Below are 16,957 nucleotides of genomic sequence, written 5' to 3'. Positions count from 1 at the left end.
CTGTTCCTCTCCATGGCGGCCCAGTTTGCACGGAACTCTGAGCCAAAACATGTCATCAGGATTGGCGGAGGAGCAGAACAGCTGTGATCTTCACTCATGCAGTTGCTCGTTCCCCAAGAAACCATGGTTTGGTTTAGCACGATGAGCGATCCGGTGAGGCGAGTGACCCAAGCGGTGGGTTAAAGCTCCATTAAGAGCCAAGCTAGATGTGGCAGAAGCTGTCAGGTGTTTTGGTTTTGATCCATGTGTGAGCAGCGAGAAGGGTGTCTCATTTTTAGGACAAATGTTTGTGGCTTTAAGAGAAACTAAGCACAACTTTGCTATATATTGAGAATATAGAGCATGCGCACAAGCTATTTCCAGCGCTCCGCCGACCCAAAAGGGGGCAGCCACCACGCCACACCAGAAAGAGTGGGCGGCGGCAGGAGGAGGTGGGGCGCCACGGGCCGGAAAACTGAGTCCCTCAGGCTGTATCTGGCCTGTGGGCCTTAGTTTGGGGATCCCTGGTCTTGAGCATATACTGTTTTTTCTTTAATTCTCATTTTATGTAACTGTTGCATGTTTTGCATAAGAATTAGTAATAAAATAATAATAATAATAATAATAATAATACTAATAATACTTCTCTTCCCTCTCCCACATCAGAACCCCGCTTGTATGCTGTGTTCGCTCAAGCACATTTTCCAGAGCTCAGCTCAGCTGTAGTACCGGTAGTGGAACAGGCTGAGGAGGCGAGTGCCTGGAGCCACGGAATGTGGCCCAGTGAGGTGGGAGAGGGAAGCCTCAGCTCTTCTCACCTCCGCACCCATTGTGTGTTATAACCCTCCCCCCCCACTTAATAAGTGAGTGGGGTAGATGCATGAATGAATAATAAGCATGCTTTCATGAACTCTGCTGAATTTGGGTTGGGTGGCTACAACTATCCACCAAGAGGTTTTCCTGCACTGGTCTCATTGTGAGTGAACATGAGCTGCACACAGGCCAAGTGCTTTTCCCCCTAAAAAAATAATGTTTAGGGGTACTCTCGTTTTCCCATTCATACTGAAATACTGCCCTCAATGAAGCCAAACTTAGATTCACAAAATGTTTAGGGGTATGATACCCCTGCGTCCCCCCAGAAAAAAGCACTGTCCCAAGTGTCCCTAGATTTGGAGAACTGTCTGTCCCGGTTGATCCTGAATATCCCCCTTTTCCTTAGGATGTCTCTATTTTCATTTGGAGAAATGTTGGAGGGTATGGAGTTATCCGACCCCTAGCTGTCTGAAGGCAGTCGTGTATAGGAAAGTTTTTCAAAGTTTAATGTTTTATGATGATTTTATATATGTTGGAAGCTGCCCAGAGTGGCTGGGCAACCCAGTACGATGTGTCGGATATAAATACAGTGGTGCCCGCTAGACGAAATAATTCGTTCTGCGAAAATTTTCGCCTAGCGGGTTTTTCGTCTAGCGAAGCGGCAATGACAGCCGCGCTTTCGCTAGACGAAAAAAAAAAGACGACATTTTTTGTCTTGCGAGGCAGCCCCATAGACAAATTCGTCTTGCGGGGCAGCCTTCCGCTAGACGAATGCCTTCGTCTAGCGAGTTTTCGTCTTGCGAGGCATTCGTCTAGCAGGGCACCACTGTAGTGAAATTATCATTAAGGAATGGGACGTCCCTATTTTCATCAGAAAAATGTTGGAGGGTGCCCTGTGAGAATCAGTAGCAAGGCAAGCCAGTGCCATTTCAACTTGTTTTGGGTCAGATTTCCCTGACCTCTCTATCTTCATTTACACCGGTGGCTTGTGGCTTGGTTTTGTTTTTTTCCCTCTTGTTCCCAGTGGCAATCCTGAATACAGTAGTAAAGTCCACGGGCTGCAAAGCCTCCCGTCCATTCCTCCACTGTCCGGCTGCGCCTTTTCCCAGCAGAAGATTGAGGCAAACCCAGGAATCACTTCCTCTGCGTGTTTTTGTCAGCCACCCAATCGTCCCTGGCTTGCGTCAAGCCCTGGCTGAGCTCAGATTTCCTTCCCTGCGATAAGCAGGCTGCGCACGCACGCACGCACACGCACACACACACACACACCCCTCGCCATGGCAACGCTACACACACAGACATTAAACAGTGTTTTACTTCGGAAGTCTGCAAAGCCGCAGGACGTCACTGTGGTTGCTGCAGTTATGTGAGGCCTATAATATAACACTTAATTCAGTACAGGTTGTCTGGCGAAGAGTAGCAGGGGCTATTTTTTCCCTCCTAAATGCAAATCTCTGTAATTTGAGCAAACTTCCTGGCTGCTGCTGCTGCTGCTGCCCCACCACCCAGCCCCCAAAATCCTAAGAAGGCTGTGTGTGTGGTTTTTGGTCACTTCCATGGCAACAAGTCATGTTGTTGACTCTGGGTATTCCCCTTGTTTGTCACGTCCCTACAATGGCAAACGTTGTAGTTTTGCTCCTTTGTCTCTTGTTGGGAACCGTGCGCAACGACAGCAAATAGATTAACTGCATGCGCAAGCAAACCAACCCGTCCCCAATTGTGAAGAGCTTCGCGGCCTTTTTATGGGGGAAGTGTGGAGGGGGTGGGACTGGGCTTCAGAAGTAAATGGGCCCAAGTATGTGGGGAGACTCTTATACAGACCTAGAGAACAAGACCCTTAAGACATGTGGGCTCTACAGCCACAACTTTCTGTTCAATTCCATAGCCTCCCAACATTTCTCCAATGAAAATAGGGACGATCCATAATGATAATTTTACTATTTATACACACATCTTACCGGGTTACCCCAACCGCTCTGGGCAGCTTCTAACATATATAAAAACATAATAAAGTATCAGACACTTTAAAAAAACACTTCTCTATACAGGATTGCCTTCAGACGCCTCGGGGGTCGGATACCTCCACACCCTCCAACATTTCTCCAGTGAAAATAAGGACATCCTAAGGAAAAGTGGGACATTCTAGGATCAAATCAGGCTTCCCTAAATCAGGGACACCCCTGGAAAACAGGGACACTTGGAGGGTCTTTAATTCTCAGCATTATCTCTGCATTCTGGTATAAAGCTGGTGTATGTTGTTGTGTAGATATACAGTAGTGAGCTCCCAGCCACAAATTCTCAGTTGGCTCTGGGAGTTGAGCATGTGAAGAGAAAAAATGTGGGTTTGGTTTTTTTTTTTTTTTTTTTTTTAGGATCCTAGCATGCTTTTCCCTGTTATGAGAATGCTACTTATCTGTCCAGAGTGTGCATCTATCTCCCTATCTCATTTGGAAACTGACTATTACATCCATTTGAAGAAGCTCATAAATGTGACTGTGGCTGAATCAAAATTTCTCAGCTGATGAGTAACTCATAGAGCTGAGCTTGGAACCCCCAGAATTTGGATTGGAAGAGTTGCAGCGCTTTGCAATGGAGTCTTCGTGGGATCTTTCTTTCAGACACTTTATTACACATCTGCAGACCCCTCCAAGTGTCCCTATGTTGGAGGGTAAGCATCTGAAGAAGAGGGCTGTTGTCTTTGAAAGTTTGTGCCATAATAAAGCCGCTGGGACTTGCTGCCACAAAACCTTTTGGTTTTTTTAATAATTATTAATGGATCCTTCAACACAGTGAGTCACCTGTGTAAATAATACTGAGACCCATATTGTGGAAATGAAATACAATATGCAATTGACTGCTGTTACTGGCACTCATTGTAGTTTTGCACTCATTGTAGAACTATTCAGGAATGCTGTTGTTTGTTGTTGTTCAGTCGTTCAGTCGTGTCTGACTCTTCATGACCCCATGGACCAGAGCACGCCAGGCACGCCTATCTTTCACTGCCTCCCACAGTTTGGCCAAACTCATGCTAGTCGCTTCGAGAACACTGTCCAACCATCTCGTCCTCGGTCGTCCCCTTCTCCTTGTGCCCTCCATCTTTCCCAACATCAGGGTCTTTTCTAGGGAGTCTTCTCTTCTCATGAGGTGGCCAAAGTACTTGAGCCTCAACTTCAGGATCTGTCCTTCCAGTGAGCACTCAGGGCTGATTTTCTTCAGAATGGATAGGTTTGATCTTCTTGCAGTCCATGGGACATTCAAGAGTCTCCTCCAGCACCATAATTCAAAAGCATCAATTCTTCGGCGATCAGTCTTCTTTATGGTCCAGTTCTCACTTCCATACATTATTACTGCGAAAACCATATACGGACCTTTGTCGGCAAGGTGATGTCTCTGCTTTTTAAGATGCTGTCTAGGTTTGTCATTGGTTTCCTCCCAAGAAGCAGGCGTCTTTTAATTTCGTGACTGCTGTCACCATCTGCAGTGATCATGGAGCCCAAGAAAGTAAAATCTCTGCCTCCATTTCTTCCCCTTCTATTTGCCAGGAGGTGATGGGACCAGTGGCAATGATCTTAGTTTTTTTGATGTTGAGCTTCAGACCACATTTTGCGCTCTCCTCTTTCACTCTCATTAAAAGGTTATTCAATTCCTCCTCACTTTCTGCCATCAAGGTTGTGTCATCAGCATATCTGAAGTTGATGATATTTCTTCCGTCAATCTTAATTCCGTCTTGGGATTCATAGAGTTAATATACCTCATCACAATTTATGTCACAAATAAAATTTAACTTTCCTAACCTTCCTCACATGTTACATGGCTTCCTCAAATCCCTCTTTGTTGAATTTCATTATATTACATCTTTAGCAGTTTTCCAACTTCATTATTAAGCTTTAAAAATCCTCGAAATTAACTTTCTTTTTAACATCACCTATTTTTATCACCCTAATTTCCAATTTTACTATTTTCATTTTAAACGTTAGCCTCAATTTACTTCCAAAATATTTTCAAATATTACAATATTTTTTAAAGTATATTTTAAATTTACTCCAATCTTCCTCCACTGCCTCCTCCTTCTGTTCTCGGACCCATCCAGTCATTTCGGCCAGTTCCATATTGTCCAGCGTCTTCATTTGCCATTCTTCTATCGTTGGAATGTCCTGTGTTTCCAGTTTTTGGCAAGCAATAATCTTGCAGCTGTCGTAGCATACAGAAAGAATCGTGGCTCTTTTCTTTTAAAAGCTGCTGTGGGAGGAGGGAATTGAGAGCAGAGAAATGATGTAGGCAAAGGGAGGGGGGACTTAAGATTTTGCCCCACCTGCCATTTCATTGCTCCAAGTATCCTTCAACACGTGAGATTCTCCCTCCCACTACCACCCTGGAGCAATACATAACGTGCAGACCATGCCAACTCCTTTATAACAGAGATGACCAAGTGGTGGGTCATAGTAGGCCACATCTGCCCCTTGCCCTGGAATTCCTAAGCTCCCACCACCCTTCCTAATGCCAGATTGGGAATGCAAGGTGTGCCCTCACCCCCTTTTTTCCTGGAAGGAGGGACCCTGGCCAGCAAAGAAGTGGCCTCACATCTGCAGTCTAAATGACATTAGTTTTGTTGATTCACCTTGGATTAATATGTGGGAAAATGCAGACATATGGTGAATTTCCTTAAAAACAGCTCAAAAACAAAAGCTTAACAACTTTGGGAAAAACTAAAAAAAGGTCAACAACTTTAAAAAACGCACACACTTCCAGGGGCGCAAGCAGGAGAGGACAAGGGTGGGCTCATTGTCTTGTCACGTCCTGCTGCAGATCAAACACTAGATGTCATGGCGGCAGCCATGTTGACTTATTTGCACAGGTTCCCTGTTCACCTGTAAACTCAGGCATGCTTTTAACATCAAGGGGGCACACAGGAAAGGGGATTTGAATTCTCCCCACTGCCCAGCCTCTCCTTCTCAGAACCTCTCACTTCACTTCATGCTCTTTGCTCAATAACAATGGTGTGTGGATTTTCACTTTTTGAAATATGGCAACCCTAAGTGAGAGCTGGACCACAAAGAAGGCTGATCGCCGAAGAATTGATGCTTTTGAATTATGGTGCTAGAGGAGACTCTTGAGAGTCCCATCGACTGCAAGAAGGTCAAATCTATCCATTCTGAAGGAAATCAGCCCTGAGTGCTCACTGGAAGGACAGATCCTGAAGCTGAGGCTCCAGTACTTTGGCCACCTCATGAGAAGAGAAGACTCCCTAGAAAAGACCCTGATGTTGGGAAAGATGGAGGGCACAAGGAGAAGGGGACGGCAGAGGACGAGATGGTTGGACAGTGTTCTCGAAGCGACTAGCATGAGTTTGACCAAACTGCGGGAGGCAGTAGAAGACAGGAGTGCCTGGCGTGCTCTGGTCCATGGGGTCACGAAGAGTCAGACACGACTAAATGACTAAACAACAACAACAACACTTCGATCATCCTTCCTGGCTCACTTCTGTTATTGGGGTGAGAAAAGTGCCCGAGGCAAAATATTTTGGGGCCTTCACAGGGCAGGGGGAGCATTCATCTATCCTCACCTTCGGATTCCTTGTCATGTTAACATATGACACCTGCCCTAGCCCTTGAAATTTTTATTTAAAAACCAACAAACTCAGGCAGACAACTAGTTTGGGGAAGAACGTTAACCACTATTTGAACAATACAGCCTTTGATTCACTTGACTGTTTCTCAGACTATTACCATTAGAACGGTGTGAACAGAAGCAATGCAAACTTCAGGTCTGATATCAAATTGGCTGCTTTTGCCTCTGGTTCCTTTAGTCTAAAAAGCAACATATAACATGTGGAATTATTTCGTTCTTCCCGGGGCATTTATATCTGATGGAAAAATGTAATCTGGAAGCTTGCATTGTAATATATCAGACATGTTAGTCTAAAGTATTTTTTCAACAAAAAGTAATTAATGGCCCACTATCGAAATGAGAGGAGGTAGTAAATGGTGTTCAGCTGAGTCTCTCCAAAAGCTATCCAATAACTTTCATGAATTACTTGGATGTAGGAATTAAGGAGTAGTATGCTGTCTTAAAACTGTGCCTGTCATATGTACACAAAGGGTTAAGCCTTCTCTGGAGTTGTTCTGACTAAATATTGCCACTTCTCTATGGTGGGCTTCTCGTCGTCACAAAGGGTTGCTATGGTGATGCTTCTACATTCCTAAATACAATTATTGGAAAGTTTTATATTTCCTCCATGCTCCAAATCAGCATAGCCAAGAATAGAGGAGAACCAATGTGCTCAGCACATGCAAAGGGAAATCTATTCTTACTCTCCCTTTCTGGCTTCCCCCTTGATGACGCAGCCTCGTTTGCACCCGTATTTGATGGCCCAATTCACAAGTTACATTTTGTGACATGGAAAAGTAACTTTTCCACCCAATGTTCATGTAGCGAAACAATGTTTTGAATGCTCTTCGATACATTAAAATTGCCAGTGAATTAAAAAAAAACTGTTCAAAATAACGTTTAATAAAAAAAAACCGGAAGACTTCCTCTTAGGCATAATGGTGCCAGTCATTCCCAAGGGAGGAAAGAAGGGTCTTTTTGAGGATGCTGATTGCCAGGGGATGGAAAGGAGATAAAACTCCATCAAATGAGGAATGGCAAGTAAAAATGCTGGAATACATGGAATTAGCATCTATGACGGAAAAGATCAGAGATCTTTCAACCCAAAAGGTCAAAAGGGAATGGAAAATCTATAGTCAATATTTAGAAGAACAGTGTCCCCATATAAAAACTTTAGAATGCTTTGAATAACTCTTGAGATTGATAAAGGTATAAAGAAGTCAAACAAGATTTAATCAGGATAAAACTGGAAAATAGAGGCAAGTAATTAAGTAAACAAAGAACCCATATCAAGGAAGTTGGAAGTTGATGGTACATTTTTGTGAATTTGTGATGTATTGTTCTGTTGTGTATTGTTTGTAAGAGATGTATTGTGCTTTTTTCGTTTCATTTTCGTTTTCCCCCCAAGCTTTTGTTGTGCGTATAAGTGTTTATTTTAAACCAATAAAGATTATTTTAAAATAAAATAAAATTGCCAGCTAGCACAATCTTTAAAATGTTTCCCGTGCACACACCATACATTTTAAACACATTTTCCCTTCAAAGAATCTTGGAAACTGTAGTTTTGTTAAGGGTGCTGGGAACTGCATCTCTGTGGGGGTAAACTACAGTTCCCAGGATTCATGTGTGTGCTTTAAATGCCATGATAAGCTTGCCACTATTTGCAAGATCATTACACTATGAAAATTTCAATCATTCCCACCTCCAATAACTTTTCTTCTTATTTTCAATTCATTCTGTCTGCTACATTCCACATTGCTTGGAATATTTCATGGTGTTCTGTGTTTTCATACACAAGAATTTCTGCTTCATAAGTTTTTTATTGTTGTTTGTACGTTGGCACATTCCAAAACATAATCTGAAAATTCAGAATCTTATAATTCAATTGTACACATAGACATACGTAAAGGTAAAGGTAAAGGGACCCCTGACCATTAGGTCCAGTCACGGACGACTCTGGGGTTGCGGCGCTCATCCTGCTTTATTGGCCGAGGGAGCCGGCGTACAGCTTCTGGGTCATGTGGCCAGCATGACTAAGCCACTTCTGGCGAACCAGAGCAGCGCACGGAAACGCCATTTACCTTCCCGTCGGAGCGGTACCTATTTATCTACTTGCACTTTTGGGCGTGCTTTCAAACAGCTAGGTTGGCAGGAGCAGGGACTGAGCAACGGGAGCTCACCCCATCGCGGGGATTCGAACCGCCAACCTTCTGATTGGCAAGCCTTAGGCTCTGTAGTTTAACCCACCGCACCACCCACGTCCCTTAGACATAGGTAGCCCAACCAAAAAGGAAACAGAGACATCCTTCTCGGAAAATGAGAGCTTGAGGTGTTGCTGGAGATTCGTGAGCAGAATCTGAAGCTGACCCGTAGTTTCAGGGTTTTATAAACTGATCTTTCTTAGGGTCTGTAGGAGAAGAAGTAAAATATCAGGATGAAAGGAGCCAGCACCAAAGGGGACTGGCCTATTTTTCTGCCTGCCTTGATGAGAGCTTTCTCTTCCATTAGCTGAACTCATGTGTTCGTTAGGCTCCATGTCAGCCAGAGCCAGTGTGCTTAGATCTTTGGCTGATGGGTGGTATATAAATTTAATAAATAAAAGTAATAAGCTTAGGTAGCCAGGTCCCACCCGCTGACCCCCCATGTGCCATTGCCTGTCTTTAGCACTTGTCTCTAAGCTCCACTCGAATCCCACTGGGCAATTGGATTGTTAGAGGGAGGCAGGCTTTATGTTGGGGGGACAGAACCCCAGTTAGATAAGTATTTTTTATTGATTTAGGATGGCAGCTGCCCCTCTCTGCCCCCTGGCTACACCCATGCCACTGGGCTCCCATAGCTGCCGCTCTGCCAAGTGCCATCCCAATATCTTCCAGGCTGCCATACAGGAAGCTTGGCTGAGACAACCCTACAATTTGACCGTTCTGTGCAATCTGCTCCGCCACACAGGTGTGTGTCGCACATCTGGATTGCATTTGCTGGAGTCCAACAGATCTGGAGGGCCACAATTTCCCTAGCCATGCATGCATTTATTTTCCATGACATTAACCATATCCCCCATTGCAAAAAGTTATATGTGCCTACAGTCTTATTACGCTCTGTGTAGGGATGCAAGGATCTGCCCATTTAGGTTCTTGGTATTTTTCCAATTTCAAATCCAGTTCTCCATGTACTGCAGCAATTCACAATTTTAAAAAAAATCTTCATGAAAACCCATCAGCATTTTAGCTCAAATTCCCCCTGATAACACATTATTATATGCTGTTTTGACTTAATTACACTTCTTGTAAGCTAAATTTCGCCAATATACTGTAACACACGTGTGTGTTAATTTCACCAGCATGGTCATGTTTATGCTCACTTTCCCCTAATACAGGTGGGTAGCCGTGTTGGTCTGCCATAGTCGAAACAAAACAAAATTCCTTCCAGTAGCACCTTAGAGACCAACTGAGTTTGTTCTTGGTATGAGCTTTCAGTGTATCTGAAGAAGTGTGCCTGCACACGAAAGCTCATACCAAGAACAAACTCAGTTGGTCTCTAAGGTGCTACTGGAAAGAATTTTCTATTTGTTTCCCCTAATATTTTGGTTTTTGTAAACATTGCCTGTTTGGCAAGCTGCATAGTAAAATTCAGGTACATGCAAATTTTGAAGGACGGCTACGTTTAGGTTCATATATGGTTTTGGAAAATGCGAATTTGATGAACTGGGCTTTGAATGAGGCCAGAATTGAATATCTCCTCCAGCCCTATACACTCCATTTCTAACAAGCCAGGCCCAAATGCCCCTCCATTCTCTTCCTGAATAAGCTTTTGAATCTCCGCTGTTATCACTGCCTCATTTAAACCTTTTGCTGTTATGCAAAATTTTCAGTCATTCTCTTGCTTGGCCTAGCCATCAGATGCATCCGAAGATCAAATCCTTGCAGAACTCCTAAAATGGGCCAGCTAAAATTAAACACTTCTCTCTCCCACCCCCACCCCCACCCCCTTTTTAAAAAGTCTGTCCATATTAATTTGGCATGTGCTTAAAGCTCTCCAATGGAAATCAGTCGTTTAGAACTGTTTCATAGTAGCAGGATCGCATCTCTAGTTAGTAAGCAAACGCCCCAAAATTCAAAGTTCTCGCTTTTTCTGCATCATCAGATCATTTTTGTGTGTGTGTGAGAAAAGGAACGGCATAAGGAAAGTTTCTAGGAAACTTTTCTCATGGTACAAGAATGTCAGTATCCAATGGGATGATGGGGTTAGAACAAACAGAAAGGAGTTAATCTTAACCAGAATATGACTCATCTTTGCTATGCAGGGTTCTGAAGACCAAAAGTGTAAATGGGCCAGGAAACCACATGAAAAATGGGTCTATTCTCCAGGAGAGGCCAGGTGGGTCTTCTTCTTCTTTTTATGGTGGTGTGTAATAATTTTGATAGATGTATTATTCATGATCATTATTATTCATAATGATCATAATCATTAGCAAGTCCTAACCAAAATCTATGGCTGCCTCATAGTGGGGCCAGCTCGCCCGCAGCCTTTTTGTGAGTTTGCATAGTAACTCTGCCAGGTAGAACAGTCAGGCTCATAAACAACCGTTAGCCAAATTGGTTAAGCGGATAGAAGCTCGGGATCAGCACATTTGCAAGAAACTCTGGGAATAGCTGAGAGGCTATAGCTGTTCTGTAATTACAGGGCTGAGCTCAGTTCTGGTTGCCAGGGGTAGACATCCCAGCCTCGTCCAACAGGAACAACCTCTTGTGGGGAAACTTTCCTTTCTGTGCTTCAGTTCCTCGTTGAACTTGCAAGAGCCGTCTGCCGCATGCCTCCTCTCAGAAGTAGTAGTAGAAGAGTTTGGATTTGATATCCCGCTTTTCACTACCCGAAGGAGTCTCAAAGCGGCTAACATTCTCCTTTCCCTTCCTCCCCCACAACAAACACTCTGTGAGGTGAGTGGGGCTGAGAGACTTCAGAGAAGTGTGACTGGCCCAAGGTCACCCAGCAGCTGCATGTGGAGGAGCGGAGACGCGAACCCGGTTCCCCAGATTACGAGTCTGCCGCTCTTAACCACTACACCAAACTGGCTCTCAGTTTGGTGTAGTGTCACCAAACTGACACTCAGTAGAAGAGCCAGACTGGACCAAATGTTCATTGCATCCAGCATTCTGGTTTTTAAAGTTATTTTATTTAATGTATTTACCTAATATACTGGGACGCGGGTGGCGCTGCGGGTTAAACCACAGAGCCTAGGGCTTGCCGATCAGAAGGTCAGCGGTTCGAATCACCGCAAAAGGGTGAGCTTCCGTTGCTCAGTCCCTGCTCCTGCCCACCTAGCAGTTCGAAAACACGTCAAAGTGCAAGTAGATAAATAGGTACCGCTCCAGCAGGAAGGTAAACGGCATTTCGGTGCACTGTTCTGGTTTCACCAGAAGCGGTTTAGTCATGCTGGCCACATGACCTGGAAGCTGTACGCTGGCTCCCTCGGCCAATAAGGCGGGATGAGCGCTGCAACCCTAGAGTCATTTGCGACTGGACCTAACGGTCAGGGGTCCCTTTACCTTTACCTAATGTACTGCCTTTTTAGGTGCAATCGCCCCTTCAAGGTGACATACAAAATTTAATAGAGTACAACAGCAATAAAAATGACAATAAAATAACCATTTAATTAAACCACACCACACACCCTTAAGATTGAATTGCAGGCAGAACATCCACATCGATTAAATAAAGCAACAGCAATTAATTAAAAGCAGGGTGAAACAAACACGTTTTAAGTGGTTTCTTAACATGTTCACAAAATGGGGCTACTCATGCTTCCAGGGGAGAGTTCTAGAAGTGTGGGGCCACCTCCAAGGCCCCGTTCTCTGTAGCCAGCCAGATGCTTCGGGGAACTTATAAGCAAGGCATGAAGACAACATCTCTCCCCTGTTTTCCCCCCTAGCATCTGGTGTACTGCTTCTGTATATGGGTGTTCCACCTGGTTATCGCTGGTAAACAGTGTAGCAAGGCCTGTCCTCCATATATACGAGATGGCATGAAGTCATTCACACTCTGTGGTTTAGATCTATTTCCGTCTGGGAAGTACCTCACAGTCCTGGAAAAAACAGAGGAGGAAGAGCCAGGCACAAGGAAATCACAGTTCACAAAATATAATAATAATAATATATAATAAATAATAATAATAATAATAATAATAGCTGTGGTCTGAGGAAGAAAGGGGGAGGGAGGGACAGAGAGATGCAATGGTTGCTGAATGGTAGGTGCATGTGTAACATTTGGAGTTGGCAGACATAAGCTCTGTGCTGTCTGATTGGCAAGCAAAAACACAGTAGTCATGAACCATGCGTTTGGCAGGAAATGTGGGGCTCAGAAACCCAGCTGTCATTTCCTTGCTGCAAAGCAGGCAGGGTACAATTTGCAGGGGTGGGAGAGCAGGTGGAAGGGTGTTAAATAGGGTTGCCGGATGCGGCCCAATCGCCTTCTCATTCCGGCCCGCAGGCAGTCCGGGAATCAGCATGTTTTTACATGAGTAGAATGTGTGCTTTTATTTAAAATGCATCTCTGGGTTTTGTGGGGCCTGCCTGGTTTTTTTTCATGAGTAGAATGTGTGCTTTTATTTAAAATGCATCTCTGGGTTATTGTGGGGCATAAGAATTCGTTCATCCCCCCCCCCAAATATGGTCCAGCCCACCACATGGTCTGAGGGACAGTGGACCGGCCCCCTGCTGGAAAAGGTTCCTGACCCCTGTCTTAGCCAGTATTCAGCCCTCGCAAACAGCATCCAGGTAGAAATCGCTGGAGTATCCAGGTGTATGGTGACTCACAAATCTCCTGGCAAATCCAGGTGTATGGTGACTCACAAATCTCCTAAAACATAGCTCCAAACTCTTTTTTCCCTTTGAGATTTTGCAAACCTAAGAAAAGCTCAACATTGGCCCAAGTTGTTTTTCACTTTTCGAAATGGCGACCCTAGTGCTAAAGCCTTTTCCTTTTCCTACTTTCCCCCTGCAAACCTACTACGGTATTCTCACCCATCCCCAGCTGGGGTTCCCAGGAATGTTTGCCATGTCAAGTAGGGAAAAACAGCTAGAGAGGAATGGGATAGCCCAGGAGAAGGGTTTAGCACCTTCTTGTCCAGGGGTCAGCAAACTTTTCCAGCAGGGGGCCGGTCCACTCAGCCCCATCTTGTCCATTTGTCCTACTGGCTCAGGGTGCCAGGATGCCGGTCCTCCCAGGGGCGCCACTGCAAGCGCAGTGAGTGGGGGAGCCACGCCCCGCACCTTGCACTCTCTCACGGACGCCACCCCCCCCCCCCACCACCACCACTCCCCGAGGCACAGGGGCGCCGGAGGGATTGCCGCGCCACAGCAGCCGATGTGCCAAGACGGCCCTGGGTCCACCGTCCCTCAGACCTTGGGGGGGGGTGTGTGTGGACTATATTTGGAAAAAAATAATAATGAACAAATTCCTATGCCCCCCAAAAAAACCCAGAGATGCATTTTAAATAAAAGGACACATTCTACTCATGTAGAAACACGCTGATTCCCGGACCATCCACAGGCCAGATTTAGAAGGCGATTGGGCTGCATCCAGCCCCCGGGCCTTAGTTTTCCTCCTACCCATGCTCTTGCCGGTTGCTCTCTTCCACCAGAATGTTCCTCCTTCTTCCCCAGGTTGTTTGCAGAGAAGACTCAGGCAACATTCCCAGGCTTGGGTTTGCTACAGGATGTGAAGATCCATCCTGGGAGATATGGGGTAATAGTCAACTAAGCTTTACTCTGAGTAAACCCATTGAAATTTATGGACCTAACTTAGCCATGTCCGTTCATTTCAATGGGTCTGCTCTGAATAAATAAATCTTAAGGCAGTTGACTACTACTTACGAATTTGAAGTAATTTTTTGACAGAGAGAAAGTACTTCTTGTGCAACACATAATTGACTGCCACAAGATATGGTGACATTAGCTTAACCGGTGAGGGTTTAAATCTTTCCTCTGCACCATTTTCCCCTCCCCGCAAATTGCTGTTTGTTACAAAGCAGCTAATAGCAGCCAGGAGCAGCTTTGGGAGCAAATAGCAGCTGGAGTGGGGCAAACGGCACTGTTGAAAGGGTTAAGTTCTCCTCCCCTGCACCATAATCATGACCTGGACTGAGGGCTTCATGGCTGCTTGGGGCTAAAAATAAATTAAAATGGGGATTACCAAGCATGGATTCAACGATACATTTTAAAGAATGCATAGTTAGAACTAAAATTGATTTAAAATGTTTTTTTAAAGTTTTGCACAGCGTCCACACATCACCCTCGTCCAAATGCCGTCCCATGTTCCTTCCCCTCCCCACCCCAGTCTGCATTTAGCCTACTATTTCTGTGGCTTTCTTAAACGTACTAGATTTTCCATGGAAACGCAAATCTGGATTAAGTAGGGAAGACCTCTCCTCATTCCAGAGGGGAGGAGTTGCGGACGGGGGGGGGGCCGTTTCCCACGCTTGCAGGGGGGCGTTCGCCCCCTGCCTTGTCCCCTCCTTCCTGCCGCACCAAGCCCCATAGCCAGCCAATAGGGCTGGCTGGGGGGGGGCGGTGTCTGGATTCAAACAGCCAGGGAAGCGCCATTTCCAGCCATTCTGCCCCCTGCTCGCATCAGATCTCCCTCCCTCCCTCCCTTTTAGGTCTTGCCATACTTCTGACCTTGCTATGGACTTCGGTTGGTCGCCTTGGTTGCCCAGGGGGCCTGGTAGGAATTTTTATCCATTTGGCAAATTGGCACCGGCCTCTTGGTTTTTCGCCTACCTCGTAGCAACCCGTCACAACTTTATGGTATTGGGTTAGGCATTGGAATATTCAATAGGTGATGCAATATGTGTTGTGTGTTGGAGGTCAGGTTGTGCCCATCACCTACCTCCTAGGGGTATCCCTTTAAAGGGATCCGGCGGTCGTGGATCCTGTCCTGCTAGTGGCTAGGGCCATGGCACGACCCCCGGTGACGTCAGGGGAAGCTTCCAGTTGTATTTGCATCAACAAGCTCCTCCCACTGGTTGTTAACCCTCTTGTCCAATGCCTAAGCCAATACCACTCACACACCGTAACCAATAAAATTGTGTCCTTATTTTGCCCATTAACCTAAAATATTGTGTCTGTGTGTTTTATTTACTGCACGCGGGTGGCAGGCCATCGACCCGCAAATAATATGCAGCAGCAATGTTGTGTGGACAGTGTGCAAAACTTGCATGCATAAACCCACAATAAACTGCCTTCCAGAGGTGCCCTCTGATTGCTCTCCAACCTTTGTCTGGTGCTTCCAGACTGTGACTATTTTCCGAGCTGGAACTCAATCCCATACTGGCAATTTCAGGTTGTGCAATTGTAGGTGATCTGGCGTTCTTGTGCAACTAACCTGCTCCCCCCCCCCGGAAAATGCAGGAAAACAACTGCTTGATGCAACAGGGTTGCGTACACACCATATATGACTTCCCCAAAATAATCCTGGGAACTGTAGTTTGCTATGGGTGCTGGGCATTGTAGCTCTTTGAGGGGCAAACTACAATTCTGGGGGGGGGTTCTTTAGGTGTATGTTGTGCATGCAGCTGTTGTATATTCTCTTTGCAAGCAAATCAGAATGAATGCTCAATAAATAGTTGGCACGGTCTAACCTCCCTGCAAACTTTGTGCAAACAAATCAGGATAAATGCTCATTAAGCAGGTCATCTGGGAATGACTTCTGTCGCCTAAAACACCTCTTACATTAAGTACTTGATTTACATATGACAGTGGTTAGTTATGTTTTGTGTTTGGAATCCTAGCCTCTGGTTTTTGAATGGTAATAAAAACAAACCCTGCAGGGTGTGGTTCCGTTTGTTTTCCTCTGCAAGCTGCAAGCTGCAACAGGGAGGGGGGGATATGAAGGAAAACAGGCAAGAAACTCAGAACCTAAAGGAAAGGGTAGTTTTGTTTGTCCACTTGATGCTACAAGTCCCTAGTATGGCTTAGCAAACCAGATGACCAGGGAAGGATATATGTGGGAGAGAGAATTTCACATGGTGGTGACTCATTGCTTCTCAGCGGGTGATGATGCTCCAGACAGCTTCCCCGTTTTGCTTTTGTTTGGTTGTTCTGTGCTGGGTTGCCATGTTTTCTTCGCCAGTTAAGAGAAGCTGGAGGGAACTCATCGTCACTCGCAAGGGGGAACAGTTTCAGCTCCAGCTCGTGAGGCTTGGGTGACCTTAATTTCTAAAAATACGCCTGGTTGAGACAGGCGAAATCTGAGGCTTTCATGCTTCCAGGGGCTCTACCTTAGACATCACAGGCTGTGCGGTCGGTCCAGCTGTGTCCGTTCCCCAAAACATCTGGAAGGCTCCATAAGGATCGCTTCCTGTTGCTCCGCAGATGATAAAAGCTGGAGGTAAAAATTATAAAAAAGAGCCTTTTGGAAAAGTTAAAGCGGAGGAAACCACACTCTCTTAAGTGTCTCCAACCTCGGAGCAAACGCATTTGGGATCAGTTAAGGGAAAGTGCCGTGCCAGCTCCTAATCTGAAATGTACACATTTTGTTCAGACACAGGCACAAAAACAGCACT

This window comes from Lacerta agilis, chromosome 16 (genome assembly GCF_009819535.1).
Source record: "Lacerta agilis isolate rLacAgi1 chromosome 16, rLacAgi1.pri, whole genome shotgun sequence".
Taxonomy (NCBI): Eukaryota; Metazoa; Chordata; class Lepidosauria; order Squamata; family Lacertidae; genus Lacerta; species Lacerta agilis.
This window is presented reverse-complemented; position numbering follows the sequence as displayed.